Below are 23,969 nucleotides of genomic sequence, written 5' to 3'. Positions count from 1 at the left end.
TGTCTTACTGGAGGAAATAAAATAAATGTTGGAGAACGGTGGTCAAATGGAGGAGGGGGAAAACACATTTCAAGTATAGGGAACAAAATAAGCCACGCAGTCTAAAACAGCACGTATAAGCTGCCTTGTGTCACACAACTGAAATGTGTAAAAAAGAGATATCTATTTCATTCTGTTCCTAAGCTCCCGGAGAGGGAAGTCCTGGGCTGGCATAAGTGCAGCACTTGTAGTCTCTAACCCAGAGCTTTACACAAAAGAGACCCTCATCATGTCATGCATTACTCTTGTGATGGCTTTCTAAACTTCTGTCAAATACTCTTCTCAATCACATTTCAATCTACTTCCTGTAGAGCTTCCAGAATAACCTATGGTACACACATAATCCCTCAGAAGAAGAGGCTGAACAACACTAGTTTCTGCTTGTTGCCAATGGCATTAAAGACACATTCCTGTTCTAGTACCAGACGTGTTTTTCACAACTTAAGGCCTCTTTGCTTTTTATTCAGCCTCCTCTTTTCTTCCATCTAAATCATACATGTTTACCTACACATGTGAAACAAAAATAATTGTTCTAACTACGACACCTCCGTTTTTGTATAGCACACATTAAATCTAGAAGTTTAAAACAAATGCAGTGGGAAGAGCAGAGAGAACACAAAAGAAAATACTCTTAAAGGAAAGAGATTTCCTGAACACTGATCAGTTCTTAGTATCATGTTCTTGAGGACTCACTGTCTGGAAGATCCTGCCCTTTGATTTGTACTTCTACATTAGCTTCTTAACTGATCTCCACACCTGTCTTCCTAAAACATAATCTCCACAACGGTGCACTTTCCCAGTGAAAATCAGATTTCATCTCATCTCTGATCAAAACTTTTAATGGCTTTTATCACACTCAGAGTAATATGCCAATGGCTCTACTTACTCAAACTCATCTCCTACCACCAGAACTGCAGAGGTCTCCAAGCTGCTCCTCAAATATGCCCAAAGATTTCTATTCAGTATGTTTGCACCCAGCTGCCTCTACCTTAAATACTTGGTTTGATTGTTCTCTCACTTTTTTTTTCAATCTATATCATCTTTTCAGAAGCATAGCCTGCTTATTACCAATCAGTTTACATTCTATTGTCTTATTTGACCTTTTATGTATTTTAGTGGGCTAGAGGTCGTGCTGAGATTCTCGTCACCCCTGCGTACTTCAAAGTATTAGTCTCCTCGGGGCACCTGGGTGGCTCAGTCGGTTAAGCATCCGACTTCGGCTCAGGTCATGATCTCACTGTTCGTGGGGTCAAGCCCCACGTCAGGCTCTGTGCTGACAGCTCAGAGCCTGAGACTGCTTCTGATTCTGTGTCTCCCACTCTCTGCTTCTCCCCTGCTTACTCTCTGTCTCTTTCTGTCGCTCAAAAATAAATAAATGTAAAAAAAAAAAGTATTAGTCTCCAGGCCTTGAAATTAGAGTCTAACTCCTGAATTCTGCTATCAAATCTAAGAATCATTTAGTAAGGCTCTGCTCAGCCTCCAGCAGGCTGTTCTTTGGTTAGCATTATATGATTTCCACATTTCATTCTCTGTTAATGTCTATAAATCCCTCATTTGAAGGGTTATTGAGAACACTGTAAATGTTATACGTAAAGTACTTAATAGACTGCCTGGCACAAAATAATGAAGAGGCTCTACTATTACTATGATTGCTGGTCTAATGTGATGCATGAGGTTTCTGAACAGGAAAACTAGTTTTTCCTGCTGAGCTAATGAGAATTTTATTAGGAGTCCAGAACCAATTTTCTTGTTTAGATTGCCTGGACTAATCCAGAAATTACTTGGGTTTAGAATTATCCCACAGAAAGTGAAGCTAGGGATCCCAGGGGCTGAGGTAAAAGTGTGGAGGTCCAGCATAGCTGAGGGCATTTGAGCATCTGGACTGGGTCTTAGGACTGCCTATCCTTGCCTGTCCTTGACTTCCTCTGACTGACTGTGTAACCACACACACACACACACACACACACACACACACACACACAAAAGGAAGGGATTTGAATATTCCTTACAGGATGCCTAAATGCTAGTCTTCAAAGTGCCCTGGGGAATGTATTTTATTTTTAAAAAATAAATGAACCATAATGTGACACATTTCTTTTTTAGAAAAAGAGAGTATGAAAGAGTCCAGAGTGTTGCCTTGGAAAGGACCTATGGCCTGAAAACACATTTACAGCATATTACAATCCAATCACAGCTTCGCTTATCTATTTGGAAAGGCATTTATATTGCACTTATTACCTAGTCCCTGTTAAAGCTGTTTATGGAGACCACAAGGAAGAAATAATTTTTATGCTCCTTTTAGTTTGCTATAAATTCAGAAACAATTTTGCTTGAACAGCTGATCTGTGAATTAATAATGAGGGACTATAACTTTTTTTCACTACAGTATGTCAAGTACTTCTTTGTGTTTAAAAATTGATGAGACTCAAAACTCCATTTCTTTACACGAAACAGATTTCAAAGGCATATGGGGCAATCACCACTTCCCTCATAAGGAAAGTTCTTTCCAAGATCATGTCTTGGCTAGTAAAAAAATAAATAAACAGTGTTTAGCTTTAAATTCAGCATGAAATAAAATACTATGTTCTTTCATTAAGTACTTCCTGAAAGTATCCTGACAAATGATGTAAAGAATCATTTCTGGTAAAATATGCCATGATTTATCTCAGAAATTCTACCCTAAGGGGCAACTGGGTGGCTCAGTTGGTTTAGTATCTGACTTCGCCTCAGGTCATGATCTCATGGTTCATGAGTTCAAACCCCTTGTCAGGCTCTGTGCTAACAGCTTGGATCCTGGAGCCTGCTTCGGAATCGGTGATTCCTTCTCTCTTTTCTGCCCCTCCCATACTTATGTTCTGTGTCTCTCTCAAAAATAAACATAAAAGAAAAAAAAAAGAGCTTTAAAAAAATTCTACCTTAAGAAACAATTAACTGAGTCTTTTCATAATGTAAATAACCCTCTTAATTGCTTTCATTGGCCTTATATATTTATTTTTATGTCTACTGTTTTTGAAGAAGCAGTATCTTCTCTAGATTATTTTTCATTCACTATTAGATTGAATTTACCAAGACTAAGACGTTAGTGAAATGAGAATCCTATCATTCGTATAAATGGACAGGTATAGGTCAATATGAAAATACTCTCTTCTCCAGATATGATGCCTTAGTCCTGAGCATGGACACATCAGCAGCTGAACCAAAGTCAACCTGAAAGTGACCTGAGGCAGTGGACAGGGTTTGACCTTTCTAGTATTTTATATGGTTTATCATCAGTTGGAGGATAGAGAGGAGATAAAGCTTTACTGATGTTGAAAGATTGCCCAGATTATCCATGTAGTAAGAATAATTCTTAAGGTAACTTTAATATAGTTATTTTATCATTGGAAATAGGGTGTTGATTTAATCAAAACATTTCCTGGATGTTTACTGGGATATAGGGGATGACAGTAAATGATATAGTGTCTTCAAGGCAAATAGTCTACCCTGCTTAAGGTTTTAATTTTTGCGTGGCAGGGAGAAAATTTTCTAAGTAGTTTCTGCAGAAGACTTTCATTTTCATTTGAAGAAAAGCTTATACCTTTTTTTCCCCTTTATCTAAATTTTTAAACACATTTATTGGTTTTCTTTTGTGTTTTTTCCCATTCTATCTCTTTATTCACGTGTGTGTGTGTGTGTGTGTGTGTGTGTGTGTATATATATACATATATATATATACACACATATATGACTATATATATATGACTATGTATACTTATATAAATATATGTATATGTATTATATATTTATATATGCATATAAAGGAAATCCTTTCTCTTTCCTGTTTTCTCTAGGACTCAGTATGCTAATAAGACTTTGTAAATGTATAGTCTCTAAGTGTGGAGACTGGAAGTTTAAGTCAGAAAATGGCAGAACATGACTTTGAATCTTCGCAGATATGCACTCTGCACATGAGCTTCAATTTTACAAATTTTAAAAGGAAAAAAAAGGTTATATAATGTTGGAAATTTTTTTAGAGGCAGACACTAAAGTGAGAAAGAAACTGTAGCTAGGAAAGAAAATCTTTTATATTTCATAAAATGTTGGTATCTTGACTTAATGTTCAAATTTTCCTTATTTAGATATTAGTTACATCAAAGTATGTCAAATACCAATCCAAAGATTCTGGGGATGTGTCTTCTTCCTGTACAATGCCACAAGAATAGGCTGAGCCTAGCAAGGATTTATCTGTAGTTAAGGCTATATTTGACAATACAGCGAGCTGGGCTGTGTTATAGATCTCATAGATCTTTGAATAATCATGTATTGTATTTTAACAGGTATTAATTGCCCAGGAAATTCATATTCCAAAGACTGTTGGCCTCCTTTGGGAGAATGATTAATATTTTGTAATTCTTATATACTACCACAAGGCATTAGAGAGAAAAAAGCAGAAAGCCAGATGTTCTGGTCTGAGACAATCTTAAGACCTTGGCGTTTGCTTTGGAACTGGAGAGACTTTAGAGATGATCTGGTTCAATCCCTTCATTTTACAGATGAAAATCTTGAAGCCCAGTGAGATTAAAGGATATACCTGAAGTCACACAGCTCGCTTACTGAGGATTTTGGATTAGGTCTTATGTTCTTAAATTCTATTCCTCTCTCAGGAGTGAGATGGTCATGAGTAGAGCTTAAAACTACTATGGGAAATATATATATATATATATATATTTTTTAATTAGTGCATAGAAAGAAGGAAAGAGTGACTAAGAATGATTGAAGATTGTAAACCAACAGAAAATTCCAGAAAACAAATACTTTCAAAATCTACCATTTTCTAGGTAGTATCTCAATCTATACTATTTGCACAATATTATTTTTTTGTGTAATTTATAAACATTTTTGTATCTACATATTCTTTACTATAGGCAGATATTAAATTTACTAAAATTGATTAACATATATAGATATGATATATGTTATATATTATATATACTTATATATATGTTATGATATGTATTTTGTATGCATGCATGTCTGTATATATGTGTATTTTAATTGTATATATATGTACATATATAAATTCTACCCAAATGATATTTATTTAACACATTGTCTGTTAGGTACTGCAATAAGTGAATAAGTGAACAGTTTAACAAAATTCTATTACCTTACTTCCAGCAACATAATGTCTAGAATGCAAAGATAAAAAAAAACCTCTCTGATATAAAGTACAATATGATAAATGCTACAGTAGCTATAATCATAATCAGTTTGAAGAACACAGGAAATGGACAGAGTAATATAGATGCAGCTACAGAATGATACTGAAAAAAATATGGAAAAAAATCCTTAAAAATAACAGACACAATTTGATGTGAGTTTTAAATGAGAGACAGTCCTTGTAGGCATGTGTATGAAGGTGGGTGTTTTTAGTACAGGAATTATTCCAAGTTCACTTCTACCACATTCCACTTTCCCTTTCCAAGCTTGAGGGCACAAATCTTTCAATAGAAGAAGGTAAATTTTTATTCTACTTATTGAGAGGACTAAAACAACCATATTTTCTCTGATCTGTAGCTATGAGGACCTTGAAAATAATTTCACATAAAATTTACTTAGTTACCTAATGGTCTCTAGCCACACTTAAAATGATTGCCAACTGTCTCAGAGAATTCAACAAAAGTTTTTTTTATATGTTTATTTATTTTTGAGAGAGAGAGACACACACACACACAAAACGTGAGCAGGGTAAAGGCAGAGAGAGAGGGAGCCAGAACCTGAAGCAGGCTCCAGGCTCGAACCCATGAACTGTGAGTTCCTGACCTAAACTGAAGTCAGAAGTTTAACTGAGCTACCCAGGTGCCCCTTCCAAAGGTGGTTTTTGAAAGGACTTGTATTCTCTACCAAATATCATGTTAAGTATAAATTATGTCAAAGATTCAGACAATAGATTTAAAGATCTAAATCTATTGTTCAGATTAAAATATAAACAATGCATTATCTACTGTAGAAAACCAAACATCACTAATATGCAGGCATTGTAAACATATAAAATAAAGATTGGCTAAAAATTACAAAACTCCCAACTTGGAAACTAAATACTCTAGAGTAGAAGTTAACTTTAAATTTTTGCCTAGATCTCAATATGCTTCCTTAGGAAAATATCGCCCTCATTTTTATTGTTACTTGTAATTTAACTTAATTCAATTAATTTTACTAAACTCTTGCTGACTATTGATTTCTGTAGGATCCATGTTACATGCTGTGTCAGCCATGAAAATAAGATCATCTGTTCTTCTCCTGTGGGGACCCTAATTGACTGAGGGTCTTGGCTGCTGTGCTTTCAAATCTATAGACGCATTTGTGACCTGACCATGTTTTCAACAGGCTGCTCTGAGCCAGTGCTCCAGTCCAGTACTGATAGTAAAGCAGACCCATTCCTTCTGGAGGCGAGGCTTCTCTGAATCAGGATTTTGGCTCTAGGACTTCCGAGAGCAGTATTAAATCTTCCAGATCTCTGGCAGTCTAGGATGTTTCATCCAAACTGACTTCCTTTTCTTTTCATTGTTCTTCACTCAGGGTCCGACATGCACAGGGTCAGGTAACACCCCCCCGCCTTGCCTGTCTCCCTCCCCATTTGTTTTCACAGGTGTTCCTCCTAATAAATTTCTGCTTAGTGTCTGCCTTACAAAAGACCCAGAATAAGACACGTGCATATAAATGATATGTAAGAATAACGCCCAGTTATAATAAGCCATATTGTGAAGGTGACAAAACTTCAATAGAAGCAATAAATTTTAATTAAACCAGAAGGTCAGCCCTCATAGTAAACTGTCAAAACTAGACTGTTCCTTGGCAACTCTCAAAAAACCTACTCATGTTGGTCAATGAATGCAACACTTTATGCTTCTACGATTCAGAAACAATTGGACTTCCCCAAAGGAATCAAAATAGTTTTTTTAAGTGCACTTTATTTTCTGATTATAAAAGTTAGCATGCCATTTTTAATTGTTTTTAATTTACATGATTTTCCTCTATCTGTAATAAGTCCTCATGTTTCTCCCCTTGTTTAGTATGACTAGCCATGGAACTTGTTGTAGTTGTCTTAGACTGATTAATAGAAATTCTCCAACAGACATAACCAAAAAGCCACTTATTTTTTAATGAAGTCAAAGATTTAAGAACATGGCTGTATTGGTCAGCACTTCATGCAGAAGATACAACAGACGGCTCTCAGTTGGAGGAACAATTTTATCAGCCCACTAGTGCCCATAAGAGAACTGCTGATGATAACCCCGAAGAGAGAATGAAGACCTAGAAAAGTCCCTTCTCTTGTTTCTTCCATCAGCTCTCAAGGGATTTATATACCCTCCTAGATTCTTCCAACTCTTTGGGGGATTTTGGCTATTGACGGCCCACTTGCCTGATGTAAGAAACTAAACATTCCTCAGTGTTTACTGAAGGGGTGAGCTGATGTTCAAATTTCTGTGCAAACTCTGCTAGCGTTTTCACGTTACAAGCTTTGCCTTCTTTATTTCTTTAAAACTGACTGTACACATCACTGCTACTGCCACTTGTCTGACTTGACCAAAATGGTTGTGTCCTTCACTTCTAATAGAAACGTGTTGGCATTACCTCTGTGATAGCACTTACCGTAATGAATTAAACGATGTTTATATACTAAGCTATTTCACTCAGTTATGAAGAACTTGGTTGAAACATATGAGTTAATGATTTCTGTATCAGAATCTTCCACCTATGCCTATGTTTATCTTCAAGGGTCGGATTACATCCATCAAAAAATTGGGACATTTCATTTACTAAGAATAATAAGAATTACCGGCTCTTACAGAGATAGAAGAAAGTAAAACCTTCCCCTAACTGGTTTCAAGATTGCAGAAGAAACTTTCTGAAATATGTGCAAGTGGCTTCCACCAATTACATTCAATCATTCCCTTACGAGCATTCCTGTGCCAGACAAGGAGCTGTGGGCTAGGGATAACAGTACAACGATTATGATTCTGTTTGTTACTAGGAACCTTACTCTCATGGGGAAGATAAATATGTGAACAAATAATTTTTGAAAACTGAGTTCTACTGTCATATACACTTGCATAGAATTCTATGAAAATGCAATTATCAAGGGCTGAAATGCTTCAACAGATGAAATTAGGCACGGAGACCCTGCAGCATAAGAGAGCCTGGAATAGTAGAGGCACTGTGAACAGTCTATGTGAAACACAAGATAAATATTAGGAAGTAGCAGATGGTGAGGATGAAGAAAAAAATGAAAAACCAAGGTCACAAATGTCTTTAATTCCATGAAAAACATTCTGGTATTTCTTTTAAAGATAATGTATGTTACTGTCCTATTTGAAGCATTGGTTTGATTCTAAATGCAATATGAGTAACAGGGCCAATTAGACAAATTAGGATATATTTTTGAGTAGAATCAATAGCACTGGTTGATCTTGTGAAAGCGTGAAGTGAGATGGTGGATGAGTAGTCCACATATATGCAGAAGTCACATGGCAAGACGTGGGATGGGGAGAAAAGTACCAACTGACGTTTTGTTTTGTTTTGTTTTGTTTTTAAATCTATGTTCAAGTTTCTTTTTTTTTTTTAATGTTTATTTATTTTGAGATAGAGACAGCAAGTGTGAGTGATGGAGGGACAGAGAGAGAGGGAGAGAGAATCCCAGGCAGGCTCCACACTGCCAGCATGGAGCCCAATGTGGAGCTCAATCCCACAAACCGTGAGATCATGACCTGAGCTGAAACGAAATCAAAAGTTGGACGCTTAATCAGCTGAGCCACCCAGGCACCCTAAGGGTATTATACATTTCTGAAGGGGAGCACTTGCCTTTCTGTCTTGGTGATGGAGGACCAATTGTCTATAAATGACTGTGTGGGCAAAAATGGCAAAGGCAAACAACTCGCTCCCTCAGCCCCACGCACATCAAGGCTGTTTAGAATAAGGCATGTGTGCAAAAATAGCCTACAATAGGGGGAATGGAGTTTCATTAAAATCAAGGAGGGTGAAGAAAAATGCTTTTAAAAGTCTGTGGGTGTAGGGAAATTTAACTCAAATAGCTGTCTATAAAAATAAGATAACGTTGAGGCATCTGAAGTGATTTTCTGCCTATGAGCTCCATCTGTCTGTTTGAAGTTTTTTTACATTTATCTCTAAGTGGGCCAAAGTCTATACTTATTTTTTTTTCTTTTATGTTTACAATGTACCAGCAAGAAAATAACAACTGTTACATACAAATAAATGAGCAGCTTATTGTACTGGATGTGTTCATGGTGAAAATGAATATACCATTCAACAAAAGCATTTCATCTAAAATCACTCATATGTTGCCTTTTAATTATCCTTTATCTCTTGTTGATGATTAAAAAAATAGGTTGCCCAGTTACCATCTTATATGACTACAGAATCGTATTTTTCCAATATCTCATGGAAAAAAAGATTATAAAAGTCTAAAGAACACCCAGAATTATATTTCAATTCTATAATTCATGAACTAAATGAACAAACAATAACTGAATTGAATTAAAGTATATCACTACTGGACAAGGGTTCAAAAGTAAAATTAAATTGAAAAATCTAATGTAATGAATCACTATCTTAAAGATACTTAAATATTTTTACAGAGTACTTAATTATCACATACGAAGTAACATTTTGGAAAAGACAAGCAATCAACTCTGATATAATAGATTAGAAATGAAAATCCATATTATAGTAGTTCCTATCTCATACTTGAAATTGAAATATATATCGTATCCTTTCTAAAGCCTGTGCCTGTAATATTTTATAGTGAGTGTAAATAATGTTTTTAGAGTATATAACACACTGTCAGCCATGAAGGAAGCTCATAGATGATGGTATTAAACTGATAAGAACAGATACTACACTTGATCTTAGCCAAAAGGCCTAGAAGTGATCATAGATGATGATAAAAATGAGGAATGAGCTTGCTTGTTTTCCACCAGAAGTAATTTTTAAGCATTGAAAGCACCAGAACATAGCACCACCCAATTATTATAAAACATACATTATAATCAATATAATTTAATTGATTTGATGTCTTATAACACATTAAGCCATTGTTTATACATTAGCAATGAACATCTCTCAAAAAAACATCCCATAAAACAAATTTCAGAAATATGTCTGACCAAACAATAGATTGTGCAAAATCTCTCCACAAAACAAACACACACAAGGGGAAATGTTAAATGGAAGTAAGTGTGTATGTACTTGTGTTGAGGAATTGGGTCAGATGGGCGTCTTCAACAGAGCAAAGTTTTTAAGAACATTCACACACAGCACTCCAACCAGACTATGCAGGTTTGTGTCCAGCTTCATGATGTAATAACTTGTGTGACGTTGAGCAAGCCATTGGATTTTTCTGTAAATCTGTTTCTTTTTTTTTAATATATGAAATTTATTGTCAAATTGGTTTCCATACAACACCCAGTGCTCATCCCAACAGGTGCCTTCCTAAGTGCCCTTCACCCACCCTCCCATCCCTCCTACCCCCCATCAGCCCTCAGTTTGTTCTCAGTTTTTAAGAGTCTCTTATGCTTTGGCTCTCTCCCACTCTAACCTCTTTTTTTTTCCTTCCCTCCCCCATGGGTTCCTGTTAAGTTTCTCAGGATCCACATAAGAGTGAACACATATGGAACCCTGTGAATCTGTTTCTTAATGCATGAGATGGAATTGGTATGGTTGTTATGATTAATAAGCTAAACATGCACAAGATACATTCCGTTGCACAGATTAAGTAGTTAATAAACACCAGTTATTTTTGAAGTGATATTAAAAATATCTGACAACTTATAGGTCGCAGGCACCAACCAATTAGAATGCATGGCAACCTGGTGTACACCTCCTCAATACAAACCCTGATTATTTAATACACACTTATATGTGCATGTGTAAAATATATGTGCATAAAGAGTGATTTGTAACCAACTGACACTTTTCGGTTGTTATTACCGCAAAGTTAAGTTATTCACATAACAAGTTATAGAGATATCCTTTAGTGTATCTAAAGATTATGTCAGGAAAGTTCTCCAGGTAGTGGCCAAAATGAGTTGGCTCTTTGAGAAGCATTTATTGATGCCATGGTCTGGCATATTTTCTATAAATGATTGAAAATGGATTAGTGCCATTTTCAGAAGCTTCAGGTCCTGTCAGAAATAGATAATGCCTAACAATATAATATATGCTAATATTAGAGTCATAGAGAAAAGAAGATGACTTTGCAGTTCATCTCACAATGACAAGGCTATGTTTGATTTTCCTTTTTTTTTTTAAACCATAATAAAAAAAAGAATAACCGTAATGTTCCTAGGGGGTACCTAAAACAAACATTTCATCATTGAACATGTAAGGGATGTATCAACATACAGATTTTTGTTCCATCTTTTATCTATATATCATCTACCTAACATCTATCTAGCATCTATCTATCATCTATCTATCTATCTATCTATCTATCTATCTATCTATCTATCTATAGCAGCTAACACAATGAGTGTAATCACATATCTGGACTTGTTGATGAAATATTTTATTTTCTCTCCTCCTACCCCTACAGAAAGTCTCTGGCAGTCTCAGTCTCCAAAAGAATGGGGATTTTTCTTGTTCTTTTCATGCTGTTCTGAGTTTCCTAATGAACATCTACTATGCTGGTGGTTGTTGATTCTGTTCAAAATACTGATGTGCCTCTGGACTGGCCAGATAACATATCTAGATTTTATTTTGGAGATCCTTGTTTTTGCCACGTTTTCATCTCACTCTTGTGTGAAGGTCTCTATCATGGCTGTGATTTCAACAACTAATGGTGTTTTACTTCAAAAATTACACTATAGGATTAATGTTTACAGTGGCATATATTGAACATAATAGAAATAACTGTGAACAATTCTTTATTAATTCATTTTGAGTATGTACTGATATTCCTAGTAAACTGAATAATAAATTTTGAGAATGTTCAAACATTTACCTATATAATGCTCATCAGGTAATAAGCATATAGATTTATGATTTGATTACTCTGATAGTGACACTAATAAATTCTCCAGTATTCCATTTGATAGATATTTATTTAGATTTCTTCTATGCCATCTTTGTTACAGGATGTTTTTACTCAAACTATTTCTCACCAGAGAGAGATAAGGCACTCAATACAGCTACCCACAGTTTTGTGAATCATCAGTCCTCATGATTGACAACAAAACAAATCAAGACAAAACCACACTATCCTTGGTTTTGAACTTTTTCCTATATCTTGTTTGCAGAAGACTATGATTTGCTTTTTCTATAGCACCAATATTAAAACTTAAAATTAAGGGGTGCCTGGGTGGCTCAGTCGGTTAAGTGTCCTACTCCAGCTCAGGTCATGATCTCACAGTTCGTGGGTTCGAGCCCTGCACTGGGCTCTGTGATGACAGCTCAGGGCCTGGAGCCTGCTTTGCATTCTGTGTCTCCCTCTCTCTCTGCCCACCCCCCCAAAAAAAACTAAATAAACCTTAAAAATTTTAAAAATAAACCTCAAAATTAAAATGAACAAAAAAACCCAAAGTTTCCTGAGCTTTGTAAGTTATTTAATAAATATACTGAATATCAACTACAGATGAAGCTCTTCTTTGCTGTGTTATAATTTGATAAATTCAATTAAAAAATTACACTCTTTGGAGAAATATTAGCCATGGGGTGGGTAGGGTTCTAACTTACTTATAAACCTTACTAATTAGTCAATAGTGCTATAAACTAGGTTAGTAGTAAATTGAAACTGAGACACCTAGGGGCTCCTGGGTCAGAAGCTGGAGTCTGCTTCAGATTTTGTGTCTCCCTCTCTCTCTGCCCCTCCTCCTCTCATACTCTCTCTCTCTCTGTCTCTCTCAAAAAATGAATAAAACATTAAAAAAAAACCCTGAGACATTTAATGAAATGTCCACTCCAATACACATTGCTTTGAACCAGAAAAAAATCACTGAGTAAATGTCTCTAGAACATTTTCAGAATTTCATGAAAGATATAAATTTCAAACAAACATTCTAGGAGATTTATAAAGAAATCCACCTGAGAAAGGAAAAAAAAAACAAACTAGATTCTCTAAATCTTAGAAGAATTATAATATTCCCAGGGTTCAAGGTTTTGTTCAGTCACAAGTTTCAGTCTAATCCTAAATGAAATAACAAGTTTCTCTCTGAGGAAAATCCTAGTGAATTTTCTTTTCTTAGCACTTAGAGGAAATGTGGATTCGTGCAAACCATAGAGATAGGTGCCCAGATTGAATAAACCAATGGCCTCATCTGTAACCATTGTAATTTAAAGGACACTGAGAAAACCTCGACAAATGAAGCCCTATAGTCTCAGTGTTACTCTTGAGCTGCCTCAAGTGATCCAAATATCTTCAAACTGAGTCATCTTCTTAGGATGTTACACAAGTGGTTGATAAATAGCAGCTCCTTATCTCCATAGCACTAAAGCCATGGAGAAGTTTTCAGTAAGCTACAAACTGGGACTTGACTCATTGCCCTTTGCTCTTTTATGCAGAATCACCATGCCAGACAGGCATTCAGAGAAACATTACTAAATACACGACTTTTTAACAAATATTTACTGAGTGCTAATTTGTAAAACTGCTATAGTTATAGTAACTATACCATGACAAGAAATTTGTCAACCCAAAGCGGTAGGAAAATAGCATTTGTTAATCACCTATAGTGTGCCCAGAACTGCACAAGATCTTGCAACCAACTCAAAATACTGTGAAGTGAATGTCCTTTACAATAGGTATATTTTAGACATGAGGAAGCCTCCTCTTAGACTCTTTCTTTTGTGGGTAATAGGATATGCACTCCAGACCTTTTAAAAGGAAAAGAACATGGGGATTCATACAGATAGAAATTCTAGAACCAGATCAAGCATAGCTGAAATTTGGCCTAGAGTCATATTAATATAGACCATATTTTTTCTTTGTATATTGGTTCTGCCATCTTCTATCTTGATTTCAGGTCTGGGCTTCACATGGTATGAAAAGAACTGATGATGCTTTAGATCTCCCAGACCAGCCTACACAGAAAAACAGAAGCTGCTTTCTAGAAAGTCCCAGAAAAATTTTTCATTGTAACATATGGGTTCTGAGTGGGTTACACGCCTATGTCTGAACTAATTATTATAATCAGAGAGAATTTGGGGACGTATTTGTCTATCTCTCTGTACAGGTGCTCTTCCTCTTCAGTTAGTAAGTGAATAAACATTTGCAAAAGACATGGACCTAAGAAGAGGGAGGACGAATCTGTAGCAGACAGTTTTCTTTTTAAAAAATTTATCTTGAGAAAGTTTATTTAAAAGATTTTGAAGAATCACACCCCATTGGAGTCTGCAGAGAAAAGCAGGGAAGAAATGAAAGTGAAGGTGAGTGGGTAGGGCTTTCCCCTCCAGCCACCCCCACCTATCTCTGTTAAATTAACCTGGGCTGACATTTATTTCTTTTACATAAAGACTTCAACTTCGACATAGGGTTCCATTGCTTTAGTAAGAGAAAAAGAAAGAACACTAATATTTTAAAACTAGGTGTCAGTTGACCTGAATATGGACATAAATTGTGTGTAGTTGTAGGTGAGGAAGGGGGAGGAGTAAGCAAACAAAATCATTCCAGCGAATTAAAGATAAACTAATATTTGAAACAAGCAACATTTCTGGATGAGACACATATCCCTAGCAGACAAATTTTTTAAATGTCCTTTACAAAGTTTAATTTGCTTAAAATTGCACTGTAGTGAGTGGTAGCATCTGAATTTGAATCTATATTATTATCATCCCAAATTGTGAGTTCTTTTAAAAAAAATATCTTTTAATTTTTATTAACTGTTGTGATATTCACATTGTACTATAGGAAAATAAGATAAAGTTTGTATTCCCTTTCCTATTGGAATCTAGAATAATGTCTGGCATGTGAACAGTTCAGCTGTGTTGAAAGAATAAATGAAATAAACTAACAATTGAGGTGAGGTTGGTGCACTTAACAAGAAGTAAGTTCTGAGGAGAGTGCTAGCATAAATGACAGAGGAATAGAAAATGTTGCATGAATTGGAGTGTTTTGAGTTTGGCCAGAAGATGGACATATATTAGGAGGGTCTATATCAGAATCAGAGAGAGCCCCTTAGATAAAATGAATGGTTAAGTGGGAACAGGAAAGTATGGTCCATTCGCTGGACCATAAGTTATGTGCAGATCAGTCCTAGGAGTTCAGATCACTAAGGAAGTGGGTTCAACGTAGTTTGGACTTAACCTATATGCAAAAGGAAATATTTTAACATTTTTTTTCTCCCCAGTGCAGAACTATATCATCACAGCTAGGAATTCAGGAAGAGGGATGTAGTGGTTCTCTGTTTAGTGAACTGAAGTAGGGAGAAAAAGCAGTAAAGAGAAACAGTGAAGACCTCATTGCATTAGCAAGGTGCGAGATAAGGAAGCTCAGCTTAGGGCTGTGTCATGAGAGTGGAGAGGAGCAGATTAATAAACAGACATTATGAAGTTAGACATGAGCAGACAGCAAAAAATTACTGTGGGGTCTGTAGGGACTGTAGACACCACATCATATTTTTTTTCCTCTATCCCTTCTGAAATCATTTACCTTTGGAAGAGGAAAATCAAACTTATCTAAGCAAAATTAAATACTGTGTTAAAGGCCCCAAAGGATCTGAAGAGCTACTTTCCAACCTAGGTCTTGTGCGAGTCTCACACAAATGAGAGAGAACGAAAATTCAGAATGCCAAGGGGATTCCAATTAGGGAAATTATAAAAAATTTTTATCAAAGGTGGCTTTGAGATGAGCTCTGAAGGGTTTATTGGGCAGATGATGAAGAAACAAGGCATTCTGCAAATAAATGCAGATAGGTGAGAAAATACGGTGTAGGTTTGCTGTGAAGAGGAGAGTTTAGTTGTAGCACAGGTGCATACAAGAGAGAGGGAATGTTTTAAAGGTAAGTTTAAGATAATTTGTAGAGGACATCAGTCATTAAGGTTTACCTGAAAAGTGAAAAAAGGACTTGAACACTAAAATGTATTAAGTGTTAAAAAACTAAATTTAGACACAACTGAGTTTATAGCTGGTTCCAACACTTATTAGTTAAGTGATTCAGCATATGTAGAATAGGGATAAAAATTTATGTAGGTGCTAGTTTTAAATGAGGCAGTGCATAAAAATTCTGAGCTCATTGTCTGGCATAGAATAAGTGCTCAATGTTTCCTCATTATTCTTAACACATTATATAATAACCATAGTAATAAGAACAAAACTATAACCAAGCAATGCAACCTGAGGGTAGATTAATGATAAAGTAAACTCACACTTGACTTCAGAAAATCAGACTTTGCTACTATATTAAAATAAAATTGTAGAAAACCACTTTAAATGATTATTATACATAGGACCAGAGGAAAGTTGGACATTAATCATGAAGCTGCTAGGCAATATGAATAAGTGGTAGTCATGTATTTCCTGTATTTCTAATAAATTTCCCATGTACCTGGGCTTCTTTTTCTTAATATTTTCATTCCTTTATTTCCTGATAAAATTCAAATTATTTATTTATTTATTCGCATACTTTTAGGAAATCATTATGAGTTTATCATAATAAAAAAAGTGAATCTCTTTAAATTATTTACCAGAATGACTTACATTTTAATTTAATGATATTGTTTATATTTAACTAGTATAAATACAATAAAGAAAAATATTTCCCTGGTGAATTTGAAATTTTAATAATGACTTCATAATAGGAAGATTAAATATAATGTATCTGCCTTCTGTAAAGCCACATATTATGGTTATCCAAAAGTGTTTTCAAGTATTTAAAAGTTTTAAAAGATGGTAAATGGATCAACTTGAATTCAGATAAGTGGTAAAAGTATCAAAAAGATTATCAATACATCTTTATATGATGTTGTCAAGGCACAGACTTGAGTCAGGAAATGAAAAATGTAAAAAAAGGTTAATGTGACCTCTCTTTTTATAAGGTCTCCGATAATGATGATACCTATGATATATCTCTTTATTCATAAAGCATTCATTATTAAGTTATCAATATAATGTATATCTCAAAATGACTGTTGCTAAATAATTTCTATTCTATCCTATTTTTTGTAATATTCACTTTAATTAAAAACATTAAAATATTTTCTATTACTCAAAGTTGATGAATAATCTTGATTTACATTACAGGGGAAAAATCTAGGTTATTTTAGGATTTTCTTGGCTTAGTTACATAAATCAGCCACTACTTTCATAGCGCATGCAAACTCTGATTCCCTTTCGTTTCAAAGAACTAAAAATTGTATTTATGGATGCAAATTACATAAGCATAAAAGTAAGCCTCTACATTATGACAAAAAATGAATTACCGTAATTTCATACAGTTTTCCTTGAAAATCAGTTGTCAATATAGAAAAAAAATCAATAAGTATTCATTATCTCCCCCAAATAAAAGAAAAAAATGGAAGATAAGAAAAGTTTCCTTAGTATAGAAAAATTCAGCTAACCTCAGTCTAAACAAATACAGACATTTTAACCATAACTAACCCAGCTAGCAGTTTTATAAGTCATTTAAGACAAGTGTCATTTTTATCTCCTCTGAAGTTAGCTATTTCAATACATTTTGTGAGATTTATATACCTACACAACACTAGTGTGTATACCAAAGGATATAACCCTGGAAGTTTGATATTTGTTGCCTAGTATTCTTATTCTACTCATGAGGTCATGTTGAGTATTTCCATTTATGACTGTTGACAGATGAGACCTAATAAGCAGTTTCTCTATATATCTACTAATTTGGTTGGTTTTTCTGTAAAAGTACATTTTAAAGGCTTCTGATATCCTTAAGTACCTTACTTTTGCTTGAACCAAATCTTAAAGAACTCTAAAACCTGAAATTTTGCGGCATGGTTACTTTTTCAAAAAAGAGAAGCAAAAGCTAGAACACTGCTACATAACAAGTGAATGATAATTTAATGGGGAAAAAAAGGAATGCATTTGCGTTAAAATTATTCGATTGGCTTACAACAACCAGTTCCTTTTTCCTACATGGATAGCCATAGTACGACAACATCTCACTATCTCACTGTAAATATACAGCTAGATTAAAACAGCACAAAATATCAACTTGGGTAGATTCACAGTGAATAGTTTTGACAGTCTTAAATCACTGTAGACAGAGAATATCAGTGCCACCAATGTTGTCCATCTAAAGACAGCCCCCCACTACCACCACTAATTATACAGTTAAATTAACCTTGTTTTTATAATTAACCAAAACTGAAAAGTGATGTATACATAAAAAAGTATTTAGCCACATTCAGAGAAAATTTCCAAAATGTTTTATGACAGTAATCATTAATTTATGCATGATTATCAAAGATAAAATTATTTATTTAACAGTATTGCTTTGTTGAGCCACAGTAAGTCTTTCATTCAAAAGGGAGTTTTTGTTATGCTAGGATACTTGTATTTAAAGTTTTAGTACTTTTATCAAATGTTTCAGCAATAAAAATTAATGAATTCATAAGACATTCTGGTAAAAGATATCATCTTCCTTCAATAGAATAATAATATAGTCACTTCAGATAGAAGGAATTAGAAACTCCAATGTACATTATTCTTTTGTACATGTACATGTACATTATTCTTTTGTATACACATTTTATGATCTAGTTAATGCTTTATAAGCTTGATTCAAAATACTATAATCTATTAAATATATGCATGAAATAGGTCATGGAGTGCATATATTAAATTCACATAAGAAATTACTTAAATTCTCAGGATGAGCTCTACCCCTCACTTAATGTATTGCATTATATCTTCACTTTTTATATGTTTATTTACTAATGTTTTTAAATATTTTTATTGTTTATATATATATTTTTTTTGAGAGAGAGAGAGAGAGAGAGAGGCAGAGTGTGAGCGCAGGAGGAACAGAAAGAGAAGGAAACACAGAATCCAAAACAGGCTCTAGTCTCTGAGCTGTCAGCACAGAGCTTGACACAAGGTTCAAACTCAAAAGTCACAAGATCAGGACCTGAGTCCAAGTTGGTTGCTTAACTGACTGGGCCACCCAAGTGCCCCTGTTTATTTACTAATCTTAATTGTTACCTGAGTCTGTTTTTACTACCAAGCAAAGAGAGCAATCCATGTAACTTTATCATTGACTCATTTAAGGTAAAATAAGTTAGATTTACCATTTCCAGCAAAACTCAAAATCATATGTGACAAAGAAAAACAAGTACAAGTATGCTGCATATACCCCACAGCTGTCACCTAACAAGAATACTGGGTCCTATCAAATGGAAAGACCTATGTTTTACTGAACACTTTGATGAGTTAGCATAAGGATCTCTGAGAGAAGCAAGAGCTATGTTTCTTTGCATAATAAAAGTCAAGAGGCAGATCTGCAATGTAGAGTGTTTCTAAATAACATGTTATTCTTGCTCCATTGATTTCTTCCTTTAAAAATTCTATAGAATGAGTCTATTTAGGGGCTTTATTAAATCCTAGAAGTTGGAGTCTACTAATCACATCTGTACAAAACTTTTCCTTTTTTAAAATAATGAGATTCCCATGTTTTAAATACAGTTTGCCCTTTAAGTCAAATATTGTTTCCCTATACAATAAAAAAAAAATTACAGCTAATATGAGCTACTAAGCTAAGTGTATATATATGCAAAAGAGATGCTGGTCTACTTGGTTCATCCACTTTGGATACTAGGCCTTGCTTATTTATTTATTTATTTATTTGTTTATTTATTTACTTTTACACAGGGTTCAGATAGTGCAAAGGCCTGTTAATATAGGACAGAGACCAAGCAGGGAAGCAGACCGTGTTCTCTAATTCGAGAAATAATGATGATAACACACTGAATACACACACATACGTGCACACACACACACACACACACATCCCACTTGGCTGCAAGCACACCACTTGGTTTTCTGTCTAAGCATTTTCCACTCCATGTGTGTATCACACTAGTATGGTAAAGAAGGTTGAAAGTAAAAAGGTAATCCAGTAACCTTAATGAAAAATAAAAATAGCATTACAGATCCAACTTGAAGGGTATAGTGTATATATACTTTTTTAAAAGTAAGATGAAGAAAGCTGTCAAGTGTTTATTCAGAAGAAGCTTTGCACCCATGTAAGAATGCTGGAAGGTTTTCCAGCAATGATTTGTATATATGTATTCAGACATGCTCATAAATCTACATATATGTACTTTGTTTAATAAGCAACTTATGAATGTCTTATGTTTTTCAGATACTGCACTAGGCTCTGTACATGTAAGGATCCCAAGATACAGAAGGTCCTGACAATCTACAGTGTGTGTTTGTGTGGAGTAGAGAGGGCAATGAAGAATTTCAGAGACACTGGGAAAAGAGAAGGCCATGGTTTCAGAATTTATGAATGTTTCAGATATTTACTACGTAAGAGAATATAGATAGAAAGAGCTCCCACTCCTAGGATATTTAGAATCCTTCTAGTTTGTTAGTTTATTTCTTTGTGGGAGGAATTAGCATAAAAGGATGAATGGAGTAAAAAAAAAAAGAACTTCCTTAAACTGTGATTTTGTGAGCTCTTTAAGAATCATTTTGCAAAACAATTTTAATTGTGGCTTCTCATCCTGAGATTATATTTTTCCTAAAAATGAATTGCCCAACTGATATTTTCCATTTATAATGTGCTAGGATTTTAGTGTAACCAGACAATTTTACTGCTAAAATTGTATCTCCTTACACCTGGCCTATCCATGAATCAAGTCACAAGTGTAGAGTTGTCTTGATAAATGGCTAACCGTATATATAATTTTGCTTTAACAGATTTGATAAAATATGAAGAAGAATGATATACTTTACTTTAACTTTCACTTTCATAGAATGTTTATTTTTCCCTTGGAGAAGCTTCAAGGAAACATAAATCAACTCCAATCCCTTCTTAATCATTTCCTTGCTGTAATTTATAACAGAAAAGGAGTGCTATATACCTCTCTCCAGACTCACAGAATAGTGCCCGTTACTTGTTATTTCAGTTTTCTTCATCTCTTGCAGTGGAGCCATAGTCATTGTGCAAGAATTATGACTGATCCGAAACTGGATAAGCACTGAGCCTCTTTTCCACATTTGACTGCAACCCTCTTACATTACACTCTTCATACTCATTCGACTTTTGAGGGTCCTAAAACAGTACCTCCAACTACCCTTTCCCTTCCAGCCCACCAAAATTGAAGAGTAACACTGAAGTCCACTAACCATGGAATTATCCAGTTTGAGATATTTATTCAACACTGACATCATCTTGGAGTATGTGGTAAGGAAGGAAGGAGTTTTATAAGGAAACTTTTGGAACATTATTTGTTTGTTTGTTTGTTTTGTTTTGTTTGGTAGGTCAGGTCCAGAGGAAGAGAAAAATGTGGAAATTGGCATTTTCAAATGTTATATAATAGAGACCTTATTCATCTTATTGCTTATCAACGTAATCATTGATTGAAATAACACACACACACACACACGCCCTCCTGAGTTCAAACATTAATTTTAAGAAACTACATAATCAACCAATCAACCCATAAAGTAAAATGCTAGTAAGAAAGATTATCAAATTTCCCAACAACTCCATTTTCCTCTCAAGAAGTAGAAGCACTTTAAAGGTAAATTTCTAGAGAAATATAACCCAAAGAAACAGGAGAAACAGAGTTTGAAATTCTAGGCAATATTATCAAATGGTGGTGTTGTTGAGGGTGATGTTAAGGTTAGGCAAGCCTTTCTTTCGAAGCATCTCAAACAGCATCATCGAAGTTGCTATCTCCCCTTTCTACTGTAGGACTACTCCTGAAGTAGCACATAGTCTAGAAATGACTTCCTTCTTGTATTTACTGTAAGTCTCCTGTGTGCCAGTTGAACTAGATGGTATTAAACTTGTCTGTAGATGCAGTCATAACTTCAGAGAGGACAAGAGATGGAAGACATGTGATTTGTAGACCTATAAGGGTTAGGCTGTAAATACACATTTTTTCCTTCATGTAGCACCTATTTTAAATTTTCTTAATGTTTATTTATTTGAGAGAGAGAGAAATCATGAGCAGGGGAGGGACAGAAAGAGAGGGAAACACAGAACTTGACCTAGGTTGCAGGCTCCATGCTATCAGCACAGAGTCCAATGTGGGGCTGGAACCCAAGAGCTGTGAGACCGTGACCTGAGCCTAAGTCAGACACTTAACCGCCTGAGCCATCCAGGCATCCCAATGTGGCACCTATTTTAAATTGTATCAAAGGTATTATTTTAGTCAGGGAAAATTTTAAAGAATTTCTTAGAGCCCTAAATGTTGTGCCCCTTTAATGGAGGTGAAACGATCTAGCTGTTACCTTCTTCCTTATCTTCCAATTACTTTTATTCATGACAAGTCAAAGGCTCTCAGAAAGACTTCTGCTAATTCCTGCATTTGTTGTAGTTGCTGGCCTTCTAGGTATCTTGCACTAAGCTTTATCAAGTTTCCTTGCTCTGAGCCACCTTGGCCCCTATGTAATTTTCTCTTTAGTCACCCCTCTACCAAGAATAAATCATTCTTTGGAAAAATTATGGAAGAACTTTCAAAAGGCAGGGGGAGTTCCATGGAATTATTTTGTCACTCATTGCTTGGATATCTTCCACTTCATTAGCTACTCCTCTTATTTTTTCAATTCTGCTCACCCGTTGAATCTTTACAGGGAGAATTTAAAAAAAAACATATGATAATTTGATAAATCACTGCCAAACCTGTGTTTTTTGTTTTCTATTCTTATTAGAGTAAAACTTGCACAGTAAGTTGTAATCTTTACACATACTACAACACAAAATTGACATTAAATTCTTTTCTCTTCAGAATGGTACCAAAAATTAAACAATATAAATTATGTAAATGTTCATTCTTTATGAATTTTAGTTGCTTTGAAGTTAATACAACCATTGTAATACAATCATTTTTCTGGGGGAAAAAAACTTGGTTTTAAATCACTTTTTAATCTCTGACTAATTTAAAAAATCAGTACAAAAATTATAAAATCTCCCATGCATTAGCCAAATCATAAAAATATTAAGAGTAGAACTATAATATCATTCAAATATATTTATTTGCATTTAATGATATTATAATAACTCAGCTCTTTGGGTACAAGTTATGAGTACAATAATGAAATATTTTCCTTTACATTTGTAGAGCACTTTTGATTAAAAAAGAAAATTTTTTTCTTTTTTCTTTTTTCAGGGAATTTAAATTCCCTGAACAGTTGGAGGGGGGGATATTGACCAACTCACACTCAAATGTATTAAAAATATCTATGCTAGAATTTTAATAACATTTTAAAAACAAACTTTCAGTCAATAGGTATTGAGTCAATCCCTTTCAGAAGTTGAGTAAGTAGTTGGAACTTTGGGGAAACACGATTATAATACACCTTCTCTCATCTTCCTGGAAGTTTAGTTTCATTAAAATAAACTGAATTCACAACTGGGGCTCACATATGCATATCTTAAAGAATGGCTGCATGCTGGTCTGGAGTTCTTTATTATCTTCTGGATAAGCACTCATATTCAAGAAAGTGGAAGGCAAGGACACAAGCTTGGTCCAGTAAACAGAAGTCAACAGTTTAAAGACCATTTTGATTTAGATCAAAGATAGCATGGCATTGATGTATCTGTTTTATCCCCGGCCTAGGACTCAGGTACCCTTCTGATTTCTACAGAGAAAAAAGGAATACATAAAACTAAAGGGGATTTTTCTCGAATAAAGTGTCACTCTATAAGATAAATTTAGAATAACTATATGTGGCCTAGGCTGTGTCTCTCAAGGAATGGGAAGGAATTCAGTTGAGAAACTGAATGAGTAGATGGAACCAG

The 23,969-nt window shown here is 34.7% G+C and overlaps 1 protein-coding gene and 1 pseudogene across 3 annotated transcripts in view; both read right to left on the bottom strand.

The window, feature by feature from the left end:
• The window catches only part of FSTL5 (follistatin like 5), a 781,763-nt gene that overhangs the window by 25,430 nt on the left and 732,364 nt on the right, over positions 1–23,969 (bottom strand). The gene's annotated exons all lie outside the window — the stretch shown is intronic.
• On the bottom strand, positions 9,840–9,968 carry LOC113603122 (uncharacterized; annotated as a pseudogene).

Source organism: Acinonyx jubatus, chromosome B1 (assembly GCF_027475565.1).
Source record: "Acinonyx jubatus isolate Ajub_Pintada_27869175 chromosome B1, VMU_Ajub_asm_v1.0, whole genome shotgun sequence".
Lineage (NCBI taxonomy): Eukaryota > Metazoa > Chordata > Mammalia > Carnivora > Felidae > Acinonyx > Acinonyx jubatus.
This window is presented reverse-complemented; position numbering and strand designations above follow the sequence as displayed.